This window comes from Candoia aspera, chromosome 6 (genome assembly GCF_035149785.1).
Source record: "Candoia aspera isolate rCanAsp1 chromosome 6, rCanAsp1.hap2, whole genome shotgun sequence".
Taxonomy (NCBI): Eukaryota; Metazoa; Chordata; class Lepidosauria; order Squamata; family Boidae; genus Candoia; species Candoia aspera.
In genome coordinates this window covers 51,299,606-51,318,174 of record NC_086158.1, presented here as the reverse complement: position 1 = coordinate 51,318,174, position 18,569 = coordinate 51,299,606, and the positions used below count along the sequence as shown (strand labels likewise).

General features: G+C 36.4%; 1 protein-coding gene across 1 annotated transcript in view; it reads right to left on the bottom strand.

Moving 5' to 3' along the window:
* Positions 1 to 18,569, bottom strand: part of SORCS3 (sortilin related VPS10 domain containing receptor 3) — a 516,059-nt gene that overhangs the window by 213,730 nt on the left and 283,760 nt on the right. The gene's annotated exons all lie outside the window — the stretch shown is intronic.

The following is an 18,569-nucleotide window of genomic DNA, read 5'->3' as shown; positions in this document are numbered from 1 at the left end:
AGTGCATCACAAGGCAACAATTTTTCAACCGAAGTATCTCAAATGGGCTAACTTACATAATGTGTTTACAGAATGAGCCCAAAATCCCATCCCCAAATTTGGCAAAGTTGTGGCCGCTTCAGTACCACCACCACTTCATCACTGCTGCACTGCTGCAGTCAGCCATGGTCATGTGATTGTCATTTCCAACACTCTCTGACAGCTTCCCACAAGTCAATGGGGAAGCCAGCAGGAAGTCTAAACTTGATCGTGATTGCCGACGCTCCCTGCCGGCTTCCCACAAGCAAAATCAGTGGGGAAGCTGGCAGGAAGTTGCAAGTCCAAGATCAGCAGGCAGGTAAGTGGCTGCTGCCAGGTGGGGGAGGGAGGGAGTGGGTGCACAGGAGGCACAGCATGGGTGAGTGAGGGTGCAGTGCAGGTCAGGGAGGGTGCAGGGGGGTGCGTGAGTGGCTGGCATGGCATAAGCTCAAAGGGACTGGGGAGGGTCCATGGGTAAGGAAGGAAGAGGGAGGGAGGGAGGGAGGGAGGAACAGGGAGGAAGGAAGGGGAAGGGAGAGAGGGAAGGAGACAGGGAAGAAAGGGAGAGAAGGAGGGAGGTTCTTGATGCTCCCTGCCAGCTTCCCACAAGGAAAGTCAATGGGGAAGCCAGCAGGAAGTTGGAAGTCACTCCTGCTCCCACTGCTTTTTTTTTTTTATCTCTGAAACAAAGATTCAACAAGTCACAGGTTGTCTAGTTAAATCTAAATACTGAGATGGATTTGTTTGCTGTTACAAGAATAGCATTGTCCTTCCTTTGCTAAGGGCAAAACATATATTATTAGTCCATATACATGGCAAGTAAGAGCAACTAAAACTAAAACTGAGACAAACTCAGAAGATTATATCAAGGAATTGGAAATGATTCTGTTCCTCCCCCCCCCCCCTCCATATACAAATGTACAGCAACTGTTAGGATATTGTTCACCTGGCTGCCAGAGAAAAGTAAGGTTTTAGCTGATGTAGTTCTCTGAAATTGCAGTTCAAGGCAAAATGAATGATATTACACCAGTATTGTGGTTGGACTCCGGCCTATGCAAAGCAAGCACAATCTGGCTCAGCAACATTTTACTTCAAGTGCTGATGATTGTGTGATCCATCTCAGTGCTCAAAGTCACAGGCAATATGCTCCACTTTATGCAGCATGTTAAAATCTGCTGGAATTGTCTGGTTCTCTTTGAGGCAAGTGGCTTCTACACTGTAAACAGTGCCTGTACAGAAGGGCAGAAAATGACCATAGTGAAGCAGAGTGGCTGGGTTGATCTTGTAAGCAAAAATGCCATGCTCCTTTGCAGATCTGCTTCATTCGGCCCCACCCTATTTAATATTCCTGAAGCCAAGCCAGATTGAAAGAGATTCCCTCCAATTACTCCAAGCTTTTCAGCTTTTGCTGCTTCCTTGCATCAGTCAGTTTCCCACTCTTCCTCATGGCATGTACCTCTCTGGTGGTAGTTCCCAGTTTACTATGTCCCACTAAATCAGGGATTATATAATGATCATGAATGCTATCAGTCTCGACTATGTTACAGCATAAATGAAGGCATACAAATCCTGACTGTTCAATCTCAGTCAGGAGTGCATACAGAAGAAATCCACATAATTTGATCTATGCCACAATTTGCTGCACTGCATTGGCAGTTTTTATTTTTACTCCTCCTCCTTAACAAGACTCCCTCCTCCAGTTTAGTGGATATTGCTATCCACACCATCAACTAAATATCCTTACTCACCATAAGGAACAGTGAGAGATTAACACTAATTCAGAAGATTTTAAAGACTTTAAAGGCTTTTCTTTGGGGATTAATGGACAGACAACTAGAAAAAAGACATGGGACTTTGTTTCTATATATGACAACTGCAGCATTATTATATGCTCAAAAGTGGAAAGACTCAACATTAACCACAACAGAGGAATGGTTGGTGAAGATGATGAAATTTGCAGAGACAGCTAAATTGATTTCCTTGATTAAAGAAAAGTCAACATCTACATTTATGGCTGACTGGAAACCCCTTATAGACTTTTTGCATGGAACAGAAAAATTGTATTTGTGACGTGTGGTTTTGATGATTAGGAAAAAAATAGATAATATAAAAAAGTAAGTTTTTTTTGTAACCTTAGAGTATGAGATAACTTTGTAATCATACTTGTATTTGCTGAAAAGGAAATCGGAAGCTGCTTCTTTCTATTTCTTTTTATCTTTTATTTCTGCACTTTTGTCTTTTTCTCTTCCCCTTCCTCTTTCTTTCTTTGTTTTCCTTATTCCATTTTTGATTTTGTTTTTAGATTTTATCTTCTCTTTAAAACATTTAGTAAAATTTATACCAAAAAAAAAAAAGGAGCAATGAGAGATTAAACCTGAACAATGAGATTAATCTCCATCTTGCTTTGCAAAATATGAATTGGGCTAGCAACTTCTTTCCATCACTATTTCTCAAAACCTTTCCAGAAATCAAGGCAACAGACTCTTAGCTAAGTGAACTAAATAAAAAGTGTAAATGCCAGATCCATTCAACACTAATAAGGTCTGACAACTGAACTAGCAACTGCTATTGTAGTGAAAAACATTGCCAGTGAAAAGGACAGTTGATAAACTAGCATCTTCCAGGGATTACCCTGGGTGATCTCAAAATACCTTTATATTGTCCATTGCAATGCATCCAAAATAACATAATACCATAATGCAATCACATAAAAAGAATGTTGCACCATCAGAGGACTGGAGAGAGAAACAGTTTTTGGCTTTTGATCTTCCAATGTTTCTCTCTAGACATTTGTTGTCTACAACCAAATTGAAGTTTTACAGCAGCAGTTTAATAAAGAGTTTGATGTGGAACTCGTATGATAGAACAGATTATGGCATTTCAAGTGCATGGCCTCATACCTGAAGGATGCCATACCAGTAGCTAGAAATCAGCACATCACAGAGTGAAGCACAATCTTTTTCACTGTGTGTGTGTGTGTGTGTGTGTGTTTTGGTACCTCCAGGAAAGTTTGATTTAAACAGGTCATCTTCCATAACTGGTATATACAACCTGTAGTCTACAGTGCCACACTTAGTTTATGAGATGGATGCATAATTGCTTTTATTTACATTTAACAAAAACAGAGTTTGCACTTCCCAAAGTATGCCAACCAGAATGCATTTTTTCCATGTGACTTTCTACAAGGTTTTCAAATGAAAAGGGATGTATATAAAAATGCATTGGGGAGTGAATTACCCAGTAAGAGACATTTATAAAAAGATTCTCCAAGATCATGTGCAAATTGGATGAAATGAATTTACTAATCTGTTAGCCTTGAAGGTAAAACATATGGGATTTATTCCAGGGCAGTCAGCTACACATAAGCCTCCCAGAGTCACACTGTTTGAGTTGGGTGGCCTTATAAAACCAGTAAATAAATAAGTTGTAACTCTGTTCTTGTTTATTTTATTAAATAAATAAACAAACAATTTGACTTATGCATCCTTAAAACAACCAAATCACCAAAAGAAACCAAACATCCCAAATCAAGGACTATTGGGAAAAAAAGTACCTTTGTAACCAGTTAGGATGATTTATCATGCCACTTAGCCTTGTTCTATGGGCTGTTTCCAGTCCCCCATGCTTCAGTAGCTTCAGAGAGAGATACTAAATCTATGCCATGTATGCAGAGGTGCCAATATTCATTTGTATTTAAAAGCTTTTTGTCATCTGAGGATTTGAGGAGAGTGTAGTAAGCATTCTGGTTTTACTATTTTTTTTTATTTTTTTCCCCTGTATATATATGGCTGAAACAAAAATATTTAAAAACAAAACAGAAGGACCCTACCCTTAGCATTCAGTCTAAGCTGGGTATGCAGCAAAACAAGCAAAACAAAAATTAAGAAGAATCATGTGAGCCAACAGTGTGCCATGGGACATTATGAAATCACTTTAAGAAGTAAGTATTAGGAAACTAAATGATGTCTCTGATGGAGACATTTTTTTTTCCATTTCTGGATCGTTGTCATGCAAGATAGATGACAACATGGCCCAGGAGGTTCCTTCTACCTCGATGCATCTGACAGACTCAAAAGGTCAAACTGACACTTAACTTAACAATCTGAATGAGGTTTTTTTACTCCAGCAGAGGTGACCTTTATTGTTGGAGACTCAATAGACTTTGAGAAATTGTTGCTTCTGCATAAGTGATGTGTGCAAAGTCAGCATTCTATACATCTTTCAACAAGTTTGCTCTGTAATAGAAAACTTTACACCACAATAAGAACATGCTATGTCCTTTATTATGAGACAATATTTTCTCAAGCTTCCTCTCGAGAGTGTGCGTGTGTATGTGTATAAAAGCTGTAGGTATGACATTATAACTAGTTTCATTGATAATGTAGTTGGCTTCATACCTCATTGCTTTGTTTGTTTTTCATTTCTCCATGGATACAAACTAATTACTCAACTAAATTGCTGCTTAGATTATTGAAGAATGAACCACTTGACTGTGGTAGTGCTAGGGCAAATACTGAATTATGGGTAACTTTAGACGGAAATGATGAATTTTAGACTGACATCTGTTCAAAAATTAAGTATGGTTTCAATCTCATCCTATGAGAGTTAGCTATTCTCAAGGTTATTGAAATTAGTGGTGTTAATGACAGAATCTGCATAGATTTGCAGCCGTATATTAGAATTCTAATAAAAAGTCAACAAAAACTGTAATCTACTCCTGTGGCTAGATTAGGTAGATAGATTAGGTAACAAGATCATCTCTAGTTAAAAGTCATTTGCAGGCAAAGATTGCCATCTTCTGGACATTCACATAACTCCATCCAGGCCTAATATCTGGCAAGGGGCTCTGGTCACTCTACAACTCCACTCTACAACCAGCCAGTGTCATGTTCACTGTTTCAATGTAGAGTATACATCGTAATGTTTCACATGCCATGGTGCTGACGCGCGTTTCTGTTTGGGAGGGAGCTGCTGTGAAACCTTGTGCCAAGCTCTGTATATGGAATCAGTACAATGGAATGTGTTTGGATTATGTTATCTGTTCAAGGACTTTTCCCGCAGACCATCAGAAGCCGTTAGGAGCACCTGGGATTGTGAGCTTGGGAAGATTCTACGGGGGGAGGGGTTTCATTTGCACCAAGGGTTTTTAGTTTGTATTTGGCGTGCTTTTATCATTCTCAGCTTTCTTTGTGATCTTGCACACTATTCTTTAATAAATCAGATATATTTGAATTCCTGCTCATGAGTCTGAGAGTATTTTTGAATAGGCAACCATCACAGCCAGTAAAAACCATTCCACAGACATACCTTACCCCACCCCAGGGGAACTATTGTTGGGTATTTGGGGCAGTCACTGTTATTGATTTGGAAGCTTTGCTGGGGATAATGAAAGTCACCCTACAGAGGAAATCACTCTGAAGTGTTATGTACATGTGAAGGAACAGCTGACACAGAGAAATTGCTTTCCCTCCATACTGCTGGTTAGCTGAATGGGCTATTTCTTGCATTACAACCCCATTCTGTAATAGCTATATGAACTAGCTATTATACAGCAGCTTTGTGGATTAAGCTATAAATGCAAAATACATGCTTTCTTTGCTTATGGCATCTAACTGGATAGATTCCCAAGATAAAACGCAAATTTCATATTGCAGAAAAGCTTAAATTTTATCATATGAATATTACCATTCCACATGAGCTTATTCTTGAAGTGTGCCCATAATTATTTTTATATGTCATTCTGGGCACCTTGTTTTAGGATAAATGCCTATTGTTAATGTATGTGAACAAGGGTACTGATAAGTACAAGTACTTAAGTATGTACAAGTACTGAGAAGCAAAGAGTTTTAGAACATACAACTCAGAACATTACAAAGTTACCATTAAAAATCTGTACCTGTATGCACTGTCGGTGAATTATTAAGTTATTCAAGAGTGGGAATTCTGTGCAGATCTCTTCTAATTATTTAGTCATCACTACAATGGAGCTGATAAAAACGTGATTTAAACTAACCAGTCTGAAGCCTTGATCTTGGAAGTATGAGTTTGCAACACATAATTGGTAGTTCTGATTCAGGATGGTTTCTATTCACATTAGTAGTTAAGTCATACAACATTAGTAGACACTTGACACCCAGAATTGTGCAATCCTTTGGATCTTGCTATTTTACCCCACAACGTTGCTTCAATCTAGATCATCACTGTGATTGTGTATGTTTGCTCATACCTGTCCTGAGGCAGGAGCATTTCAATCTGGTACAAACTCATTTTTGACAATCATGGTTTTATGCCTGTACTGATTCTGAACTGCTTTCCTTCTTGACATGTGTTACACTGCAGGTTAAATTTCTGGGAAGAGTTTTACAATTTGTGACAGATCCATTGGTGTATTTAGCAACTTCCCTTTGGAGCTGCCCAACCATTGCATTAGGAGCTCAAATACCTGCTCACATTATTTACTCTGTTTAAAGCAAGTCACAATACTGAATCTTGAGTCAGCTTTTGTAAAGCTACATGAAAACTACTTAGAGGTTGATGCTTCTGAATTTCCACAGTGTGTGATATTTTGAAGAATTAACTTTGGGTCCAATGCCTATAACCCATTTATATAGTGAGCAGAAAAAAGACACTCATTTAAAACAACACGAAATTAGGTTCCTACAATCATAAAATTAGGTTAAATACAACAACAAATTGTTTCATGTATCATCAACAACTCAGAGAAAGCTTTAAAAAGATTTTCAAAAGATTGTTCACAACTGCCTTGCTGTTGGAGATGTAATTCAAGGGTTGGAACATTAACTCATATGGTCTGGCCTTGTCTTATTATTATAAAGTTTATTGCTGTAAATATTTTTATTTTTTGCTATAACCCCAATATTTAGAATCTATGAAGACATAAGAACTGTGCATATTTGGAGAATAAGAGTTGTTTAAAAGAATTATCATACAACAGTAGAATGAGAAATTTATATTTGATTTGCAGGAAAGGACTGTTGATACAGGTAGTCCTTGCTTAATGACTGCCCTGTTCAATTACTGTTCAAAGTTACAGTGGTGCTGAAAAAGTAACTTTATGACCGGTCCTCGCACTTACGACCATTGCAGCATCCCCTCGGTCACATGATCAAGATTCAGGCACTTTGCAACTGGTGGGTGTTTATGATCATCGCAGCATCTCACGGTCATGTGATTGCCATTTGTGTACTTCACAGCTGGCTTTGAACAAGCAGAGTCAATGGAGAAGCCAGCAGTAAAGTCATGGTCATATGATGTCTCACTTAATGACTGCAGATTTGCTTAATGACTGTGACAGAAGTGAGGTTGTAAATCCATCGTGGTCATGTGATGTCTCACTTAACTATCATGTCACATAGTGATGGAGTCGCCGGTCCCTATTGTGGTCATTGAGGAGTACCTGTATGTGTTTTTAATCAACATTTGAACTTTTTTTTTTATAAAGGTACAAGGAAGAAGACTTTCAAGCAATAGGGATAAATTTAAGACATTTCTTTGTCTGTAACATGATTTTTCAGGATTTATTCCCCTTTTTCTTCTCTTTATTATCATGGTTATTGATTTTGAAGTTATATAATACTATTAATATGCTTGCATGTATCTATTCATTTTCTTCTGTTAATTAGTTTAGTGTTGTAAAATTAACAAAGAAATATATTTATATCTATTTGACATTTATATCTCTTCCTGTTAATATTAGTCTGAATCCACTCATTTGAATCTTCCATTTAATGAACTTTTCCCACTGAAAACTAAAACTTTCCCTCTGCAAATATATCTCCAAATACTGACACATCATTATTCTCATGCTTTCATATCTTTATTTGGAAACTATGGATCCTTATCTGTAGCTTCTCTTGCTTTGATGCTACTTTTTGTATCCATAAGCACTCAAGTTCCTATTCCACAGTTAGAATAGTTATTTACATATTTCTTCAACTAGTTTTGCATGAATAAAACTCACAGACTTTGGTTTAACGTGTGTAAAGATAATTTATTTGCTATATCCAGAATAGCATGCAATCTGTCCTACCATATCCAGCGTAGCATGCAATCTGCAAGAGATTTGTCAATTTTGTTCTCTTTTCATGTCTGCTGAGGATCCATGTACCAATGTCTGTCTGCATGCATATGTGATGGAAGACATGTGGTGGCAATTGACATTCAAGAACATGGAGGGATTTTTTTAAAAGAATAATGTATTCCTTTTTTAGATCCAATACAAAAGCATACAGAAATGACAATTTTTGAAGAATTCTGATCTGAAGTTAGATGGGAGAAATAATAAAGAAAAATGAACACTATAAATATATGTAAAATAACAGTGAGCTATTGGTTTAGGTTGGAGAAGAGAGTAATTCCAAAAGGCAATAACTGCAGTTTCATATGAAATAAATGAATTGATTGCATACTTTTAATTTGCATAACTTGTACTTTTAGTTAGAAATGGAAATTGAGATGCTTTTTATAGTACTGTTTATTTCTTGTCCATAATTTGTGCTGTGTTAACAAGCTCTGTTGCTTGTTAGAACAGAGCTGGTTAAGAAATCATTTTTCTAATTGATTTTTCTTGTTTTGAGTTTTCCTCTTCCTTGGTTTCTGTCCATTTCAAAAGATTTAATTCCTATTTTAAAGTCCCATTCTGATAGCATGTAGAAGTTGACCATCATTTATTGTAATATGCATGTATCTTCCCAGTACTCAAATAATGGATTTCAATGTTTTACAGAAACAGTCCATGTCAGCCTATCGCTAAATAAAATATATTTCTGGACAATGGTACCAGAAGAGTTTTAATTTGCATATAATTGCTTATTTCCTATTTCTTTCTTGCAAGTTTCCCTGAGTCACTGTTAGTTTCTACTATTTATTTACTCTTCCTTGTTAAATGAGGTCCCAGTAAATTTCAAAATCTTTTATTGCTCTGAGCAAGGACAAGTACCAAACCGACCATTCTTAACAGTGTGACAAAGCCCTGCAGTATCAACAGCTGTTGAAGATGACGAAACCATAACAGAAGAATCAGAATCAACCTCACTCCCCATACACACATTTAAACTGTTTACTCTGAAATTCAGTGGAAGTATGTTTTGTTTTGATTTGTTTGAGGAGAAAAACAAGTCAGGCTATTCTACCAAGTCCTCTCTACCAGATGCACCAGAAGTTGTACAGAACATGGCCAGAAGTCATTCCCAGTACCCTAAGACTACCTCCTGAAGACTGATCCAGATTCAAGGTACAGTCTCCAAGACCATAAGATCATGGCAGCATTGAATCAAATATCAGATAGTAGAGAGGCACCGATGTCTATTCAAGAATAGCTTAGTCCTCCTAGATCGGTGCTTCCAAACTTTTTCCTTCATTAACTGCTTAAAACCGCTTATGTAAGTAAAACACTTTAAGTCACTTTAAAGGTGCCTGTTGTGATTGGGTAATGGGTTCATGTGTCATTAATCAAAGAAAAAACACTTTTACCCAATTTTGGGTAATTTAGCCAGGTTTGGGAAGCACTGCCCTAGACAGCCTTACAACCAGATCTGTCTTCAAAAACACGAATTTATCTAGATGGGGTAGTTACAACCCTCAGTATAAACTCTCAGCTTATTGATGAAAGTAATGTTTATTGTTTACAAGCATGTACAACTAGTCCCCCTTTTGTTTTGAGCATTGACTGCCTGAAAAGCCACCTTGATATGCCAGCCTTTGTTCCCTAGACCCTACTTTTTTCTCTTTCCCTCTAGATCAACTCTGACTAGATTTTGGACTAGTTCGTCTTAGACAAATTTATTAATTACTTCTATAATGGATCTCTGACTGAGAGTAACTTCTTTGGAATTAGACTGGATTGTGAGATTATGCTTGTTGCTTTACCAGTCCCTAACCCCATCCCAGGAAAGAATATCTCATCAGTTCTTCCAGCACCAAATGTATAGCAATAATCTTCTTTTTCATCCCTGATCCATATCATAGTAGGTAATATGATATTACTGTATCATTCATAAGTAATTTTAGACTCTAGATTTCAAACGTTACTGGTGGGTGGTGGTGGAGTGAATGGAAATGGGTGACAGATGTAATGAGCATTGATTCATTTGAAAATGTGTTAAGTCAGCTCTCATGAACTGTAAGTCAACTCTTATGAGAAAATGCTGTTTAGTATGTTGAATGGGCCTCTGTCTTTATCTCAATTTTTTTTCCCTATCAATAGGATGGCTATTGCCCTATCCATCTCAGCAATAAAATATTCCATTTGAATATTGTTGTTGCTGTCTTTAACCCAATAATTCATTTTTTTTTTAATTTAAATAGGAGAAACTGACGTCCACCTCAGGTTTCTGGTTAAAATAGAGAAACAACACTATTATTCTCCAACATTTTTATAGTGCTGTAAATCAAAAGGAAATCAGGCTAAAATGCTTGATTCAAGTTGGTAAACAATAGTCAGCACTTTTCTTATAAGTTTTGATTTAAATATTCAGTTAGATTTCCAATATTGGGGGGGATACTACTTCTCATTTTTGAAATAATAAAGTATACTGTATGTTTTTGAGGAAAAAAAGTATTTTATGACCAATTGTTTCTTAAATCTGCTATCCTCCTTGTTCGTGAATACTATAAACTGAGAAAGAGAGAGAATAAGGGTACAGATCATCTGTCTGCATTTTTTTTTCCTTCTTGAAAGAACTTGACAACCAAATTATTTCACTGCTGAAACCACATGCATTTATAATTTCTATCCTAACTACTAAGAAAACTGTTTGAGGAAGCTTTCAATATATTTAAAATAAAATCTAGTAGATGGTTATTAGGGATATTTTCTATAGCTCTAAAATGTCTCAGAAGTTACTTCCTTTCTGAATGTTTAGGCTATAGCAAATAACAGATGTTATAATAATCAGATAATTATTAGAGGATGGAATTTTCTCTCCTGAGCTGCCACTGATGACATTTCTCATCATGTTGCTTCCTTGTAGCGGATTAAAAGATATTTAAAGGTTCCCTAGACATCAAGTCTTTTAGCTGAATTGATCATTAAGAATGCAAAATAATCAGAAGCTGTAATAAGAAGTACTACTCTGATGGAAATAGAGATGCTATCTTGCATAATGGAGGATTCTATACTAGGTGGATTTGATGCACCATTCAACTGTCCCTTTCGATAGTGAAGTAGACAGTTTAAGATTTGCTACCAAGCAAAAGAAAGCTTTAATCTTAGTAAGGTTTCAGAGTCAGTTTCTTTTGTTTGCAATGGGACATCACACATTCAGTTTGTGGCTGGTACAAAATACACAATGTATTTTCAAAGTATGTGGGTGGCTGCTGCATAATTAAATTTTACATCTTCCTTAAAAACTACCAGCATTCATAAAGTCACAATGATAAATGCAGAACCATATTTCTTCCTGCCAACATTCATACTTTCTGTGCTTCAAACACACAATTGTAAACAATTGTGACATCTGACTTTCTAAAAATTACCTACTATAGCAACTCCACTTAATTAAAACATTTTAAAAGTTGTTTTTGTTAAATATAATGAGTAATATATTGCATTGCAATGGAATGTGTGGCAATACAAACATTTTATAGAGTGAACATTTAAGAGTTATCCCCTTTCAGCAGTCAGCAGCAGAAGTGCCCGATATTTGATTCGCTTAGTGCATGCTCCAGCAGCAAAGCAGTTGGGGAGAAGGGTACTCCTTTGCTAATGAGTTTGGTAATCAAGGCATCTATTTTCATTTCAAATTGGCTAGATTGGGGAAAATTGCAAGACTAAATGACTAGAGCTAATTAGGATTATAAAAATATTCATCACACTGAAGAATGAACATTTGGTCTTGATTTTCTGGTATTTGCATAACGCTGCTCTTTAAAGAAGGGTGGGGAAACGGTGATGATAAATTGTCTTCCCCTTAATGAATTGAGCAAACACTATTTCTGTTTTAGCCATCCTTTCATTTAAAGGTGCTCTTACATATTCATGATTTGCAAATGAAGCTAAGTGATTCTGATTCCTTGCATGATTACCATATTCAAAAACTTGTTTCCCCAAGTTGCTGTTAAATATTCTTGAACTTGGAGTTAGTTCTTTTAATAATGTGCATTCTTCCATATCTGGTTTGTTATTATGCATACTGTGATAATCCCTGTCAGATGGCAGATCTGGTGATATGGTCATCATTATCATACATAACAATATAACAATAATGTCCTCAAAGTAGAAAATTCAGTCAAGATCAAATAGTCAGTGATTCTTACAACCACATATTTTATCCAACCACAGCGTTTGATTGAACTTAATAGGCCACTGTTTCATCTTAATTCTATTTTACAATAGTTACCACAATGCAAATCGTTTTTGAGAAAATTGATCTTTTTTCACATGGTTGTTCCCTTTTTACTTACACTTTCTCATATAGATTTCGTGAAATTCAACTGATTAAGTTTATGACACATTTGGATGACCATTTTACACCTTAAGCAGATGGCTTTGTCCCCACTTCCATTATGATAACAAACTCCGTAACTGTCATGAGTAAGGATGGCGAGCAGGGGGCTCTCACCCAGACTGTCAAGCGCATGCGTAGCACTGAGGAACTGTTCAGCCATTCAAAGAGACACAGATCGGGACCGCCTTAACCTTTGGGGTTTATATGGCTGGGTTTTCCCACGCTTTCTCAGTTTGTTAGGATTCTTGTTAAGTACTACTAATAAATATTAGAGACCAAGTCCTCGCCTCAGTGTGTTTCCTGGTAATCAGGACAGTAACAATGACATAAATAGATAAATAGATAAAATAACAACATTCTCCATTTTCAGAATTACTTAGCATAAGGGTTGAACCTGGTGAGCTGGGCATTTCTGACTCTCATGCCAGATTTTACTTTATTTGATTTGATTTGATTTTGTAAACAAAGGATAATTGGCAGAAACTTCAAGGCTGGGAAACGAGCAGCTATACTGCAACTGACTCTAAGAGATGGAAGAAAAGGTCCAGGATGTAAGCTGAGAAACTAACTTATATAAAAGGATAGGATATCAGGGTGCTCTTAGACAAATAACTTCTCCTTTTATATAGTTTCCTAATTCTTTTAATAGTAATTTTATTAAAAGTCACAATTAAAAAGATAAAAACTAATACAAACAAAAGAAAAAAAAGAAAAAAAATAGAAGGTGCAGAAGAGAAAAATAGAAAAAGAAAAGTAGAAAAGAAAGAAAAAAAATAAGAACATAGTATAAGAAATAGAAAAGAAATATATAAGGAAATGGCCTCCCCCTTCATCGCAAGTATAAGAAATTTTAGTAACTTATCACCTTCTCTTAAAATAGAACAAATGATCTCATCTTCCCATATCCCATCTCTTATCTATAAGCAAATCCTTAAAGCCATATTGTTTCAGTCCTGATCAGCAAAAGTCCATTAACGGTTACCAGAGATAACAACATATCTATTTTAACCTTAATCAAATAAATCATTTGACATATTCCTTCCTTTTACTTTCAACAATTGTGATCTTTTGTTCTTTCAAATAATATCCTAGAACTTGATTGCTTTTCTTTTTTTTTGTTCCTTTTCACAAAATTCTTCAAAGCTTTAACAAGCCTCTTGTAAATCCAATATAGGAAAATTATCAAGGTCAACCTCTTGGTTTGTTATTTGTATATCCCTTTTAATTATTAAGATATCAGCTGGGTTTTTTTGTATGTCCAGTATAATATCTTTTCCATTTCATTCTTGTAGCCTGTCATTTTTAAAACCACTTTCAGATCAGTTTCAATCTTGTCAAGCAAAACTTGTTCCTCTTTCATAACATCTGTTAGACACAGTCTATCTATAGAGGGAGACACTCTTAAAATTAACTTCTGGGTCCACTGCTCAAAACTATCCTTATGTCCAGTATTAAAATATTTTGTTTCATATGTATTAGTAAGTCAAATTTAAGTGCTCTTCTCCTTTAATTGTAAACTTTAGTTCCTTCTGGTTCCCTCTAGAGTCCAACCTCAAAGTCTCATCCTATTATGATTGTTTTGAGAGAATTCAAAAGAAAAAAAATTTCCCACAGAAAGGATTCTTATAATTAATTCCAAAATCTCATTTCAAATCCATCTGGACCCTCAGTCCATTTGTAACTTTCCAAAATCAAAGTTCTAATCACCCTTTTGCTGTTTATTCCAAAAGAGCTTTTTAAAAAAATCTTTAAACTTGTATTCAAAACTTTAATTAATTAAAGCTTCTTTTGCTAACAATTGAAGGAAACTCACCTCAACTCATCGTCTTGTGTCTGTCTGGGAATGTGGTACAGGAAAAGTATTTAATTATGAAGGTATGAAGCCTGGCATCAAATTCTGTCTCTACCACTACCAGACAACAACCAGTGACCCAACCAGGACATTAAGCCTTACGCAACCCCACTAACTATCTATTAAATCACTGAGTGTTTTGCTAAGATCACCATTTCAAAGCACCAATTAAGTAATGTTCTTGTAGTGAAGGGGGAGATTGTAAAAACACATGCCCAACATACTCCAGATCTACTGTTTCATTAAATTATTCTATCCCAAAGGCTCAGAAGCTGGTATGTTCAGAAATTAAGTGGAATCCAGACAGGTGACACAACATAGTATCATTTAATTATTTAACCATACCCAGAATTATACTTTCAAATTGGGGTGCTGTGATTACTGGAAAAACCTTGCTAGGATGGAGATTGACTACCAGGTGCCATATTGGCATATTGCTGAATTAGATATTTAAGAAATATATAGCAATCTGTAGGTGGGACTTTTTTTTTTCTGATGAAGATTAATGAAGAGTCCTGATGATGAATATGCTTAGTAGAGTATGACTCCAAGTTCTTTCATTTTAAAACTTTTTTGCTTGGCAATACGATGGCAGACATTTTTGTGATAAACAATTTTTAAGATCTTTCTGATTATCTGTTATTGATTATGGTATTCTGATGCTCTTCAGTTAGTTTTAAAAGTGTAATCCAGAGTTTTGTAATATACACAATATATTCATTTCCATATTTTAAAATCAAACATTACAGATTTTGCAGAATAAAATCTGAACAGAGTTTATCAATTGCAGTGCTTTATTGTAATAAATTCCTACTTCTCATCCTTTTAACCTCTATGCCCTTAAAAAATATTTCACATCTATTCATATTGTCCCACTGATATCATTCACACAAAAGAAGATAAATACCAAATCTGGGAAGGATAGAACCTGGCAAAGCCAGGAAAAGGAAAGAAAGTATTTGGGAAAAGGAACATGTCATGGCAAAACTATTTATTGTTAACAAGGTTCTTTTATTGTAAATGACCCAGAGAGCTTTGGCTAATGGGAGGTTTAAAAATATTAATACATCTTGTTAAGAAAATCAGGCTTCTGCTAAATGCCTATTTCAAAGTGTTTAGTGGCTACAATGACAGAGACTCAGTTATGAAGCCAGTTAACTCTGAGCCAACCTCATATGTGTATTTCCTCTCTTAGCTTCCTGGACATAGGGCAGAATACAGATATACCTGTACATCCACTTCATGTCTTCACATACCCTCTGGGATAAAACAGGAGATTCCTTCAAATATAGAGGCTTCTTCTTCTTCTTCTTCTTTTAAAGGATATTCCTAAACATATTGGTATCCATGGACCCCGCTGATTGTTCAATAATTTCCATTAAGAAGTGGATGAATTGGGCACCATGGGAATTGAGATTTAAAAAAGATTATATCTATGAGAATACAGTAAATGGCCATAATACATCTTGGACAAACAGCAAATTGATTTGCTTTAGCCTCAGGCTACATACTGTCCCCTCTGCTTTATACAATATGGCTCATCTCCCAATTACTCAAGTTGATTGACACTTAAAACAGATCAATCAGCATATTGACTCTCTTTTACTAAAACAAATAAGACCAAATTTATTCTTGTCCTTTCTGGACAGTTGCAGATGCTTCAAAGGAAAGCTGAAAGAACATTTCAATCTTCATCTGATCTCTTCACCAAGGACAACCAGTAGTCTAAGGTCATCTTTTGCCTGTGGGCGATACCCATGGCAACAGAGCTTTTAAAAATACATTTAATTGCTGTTTGATCTCAGCACTATTACTAGCATGGAAATGTTCAGGTCAATTACATATTTTCTAAAAATATTGCTATGATAATTTGTTTTTTTCTTGATTCAAGTTCAAGAAAATATGATGTGTGCTTTTGTTTTCCTTTCTGTTGTTTTATTCACACATATTTAAATTATAGTATTCACTTTATTATTTGCAAAAGGACTTCCTTACCCAGTGCCTTTTGTAATCACAATGCATTAAGGAAGTTTTTTCCCAACCTAGAAACTTCTAAATGGGGCTGCAGGGCTATGAGAGGTAAAGTCCAATGGATTAAAAACACCCTGAGTTTGGGAAATACTACACTGAAAAACAGAGTTATTGTATCCTTGCAAATGTATCTCTTGTTATCATCAGTAGTCTCCTTGGATATCACCACAATACCAAAATTGTCAACAAATAAAAGAGTAGAAGATGTGGTATTTTGTTTACAAATAGTTAAAACTTCTGACAGCTTTAACTCTTAAAATTTAAAAATATTTTTTTTTCAATAAACAAGATACTATCCTTGTATTAAATAGTATATTAGAAAGAGTCCTGCCAAAAGTGCATGATTATATTTCCTCCCACTTCTTCAGGCTTGATTATGTTTCTTCAAGTTAATGTTGACTCTTAGTGACCACATGTGTAGACCTATGATTTCCCCAACCTGGCCCTTCAAGTGATCCAAAAGTGCACCCATCCAGTCCGTTAATCTTATTGTTAGTCATCCTCTTTTTTTCTTTCCTTCAAACTTTCCCTACATTACATTACAGACATAAAGACACTAGATCTTCACATAATATGTCTAAAAGTCAGCCCTTCAGGATAGGCCAGTTCAGGAAACCGATACTACAAGGACTACTGGAACTCTTCTCTACTGTTAAAAGGCATAATCTTGAAAGCCTGATATTTTCTCTGTCCACCCTCCCCACCACATCAAAAAGAATCAACATGAGGCAATTGAGTTTCTTTCTCACTTCATCCTCCCTTCCAAGGCTAAGCTACTGTATTTAACCGATATTGAATACCTTCTTCAAAGCCATGTCCATATTCCTCTACACATTCCCCTCTATCAGACTGAGTCTCCCCACCTGCGCACAAAGAAAACACTGGTCAAGGTGCTATGGGAATCAATTATAGATTCAGTCCCCCTATCCTCACTTGGCAGCTCCCCCAGGGTCACTAGACACAGATGTGGTGGATTTCAGCGATGCTGCCGGTTCTCAGGAAGGGGGGAGCGCATTCCAAGAAGGTGGAAGAGATAAGAGGAGGCACAGTTCAGGAAGCAATGGTGAGAAAACTAAGAGGTTCAAAATAGCTGCGCCCTAGAGCTCTCCCAGGTTGTTTCCCTTTAGGTTAGGTAGAGTAGCTTTAGTCTGGCAAGATTCTGTCTACATGGTGTGAGCAAATAAAGATCTGAAGTTTGACTGGACTGATTCTTCATAATTCTTGGGCTGAGCCTGACAGATGAAGCTGGAGAGTCCACTTTCCTTTCCTGTTGCACCTGTAGTAGAGAGTCTATTATGGCAGAAAATCCAGAATTGTCTTCATCCTGGGTGTTACTGTCTATTGATAGTGTTGATAGATTATGGGGATGGGGGATGTATGGGAATTTCAAATAAAACTGGTGTACAAAGTGTGGGGCATGGGCATCTGTTGCAGTTTCTCACAGCCTCTCAGACTCAGCATAACCCTTCTAGTGAATCAGATATTCCAAATGCCTCCTCCTGGATCTGCTATGCAGAATACATTCTACCTTATACTTCCTTATCTACTGGGAAAGGGTTGGGGGAGGAACAGGTTTAGAATGCAAGGGGCAGGGGATTCCCCATGCATAAGCAATGACTGATGGAATATTGAACAAACCTTCATCGAAACAGGCAACTGCAAACAAAAGGCCATTGAGTAGTTAAGATAATGTTTTTCCAATGAACAGGTGGAAGGTAAAAACTTTGTGGAAAGCCACACCAATCTCCCATTGCAATGTTGGCATCCTCTTGCTTGTGTACATCTGTGGTATGCTTGTATGCAGCTTTTGGTAACTGTAGCTGTTCCTTTAAGAGGAGCAAAGCAGCCTGCATCTCCTGTAGAAAGTCTGAGGCATAAAGAACAGCAGATGCAGGAGTTCTGATGTCAGCCCTTGATGGGCCAGGTTAGGAAAAAGACATCACAAGAACTATTGGAATTGTTAAAGGGAATAATAACATAATCTTAACTGCTTAACTACACTGTTTATAGATTTAAAAAAGACTACATAAGGCATTAGAACACATGTTAAAAATTAGCAGATAAATGGCAGCACACCTTTTAATTCTAACAAACTGTAGGACTATTTCTCAGAATGGGTTATCCTATGTGCATCCTGAATATGTTAGTATAGAGCCTTCTCCCAATAAAATCACTAATGTCTTTGTGCCAAAGAATGCATT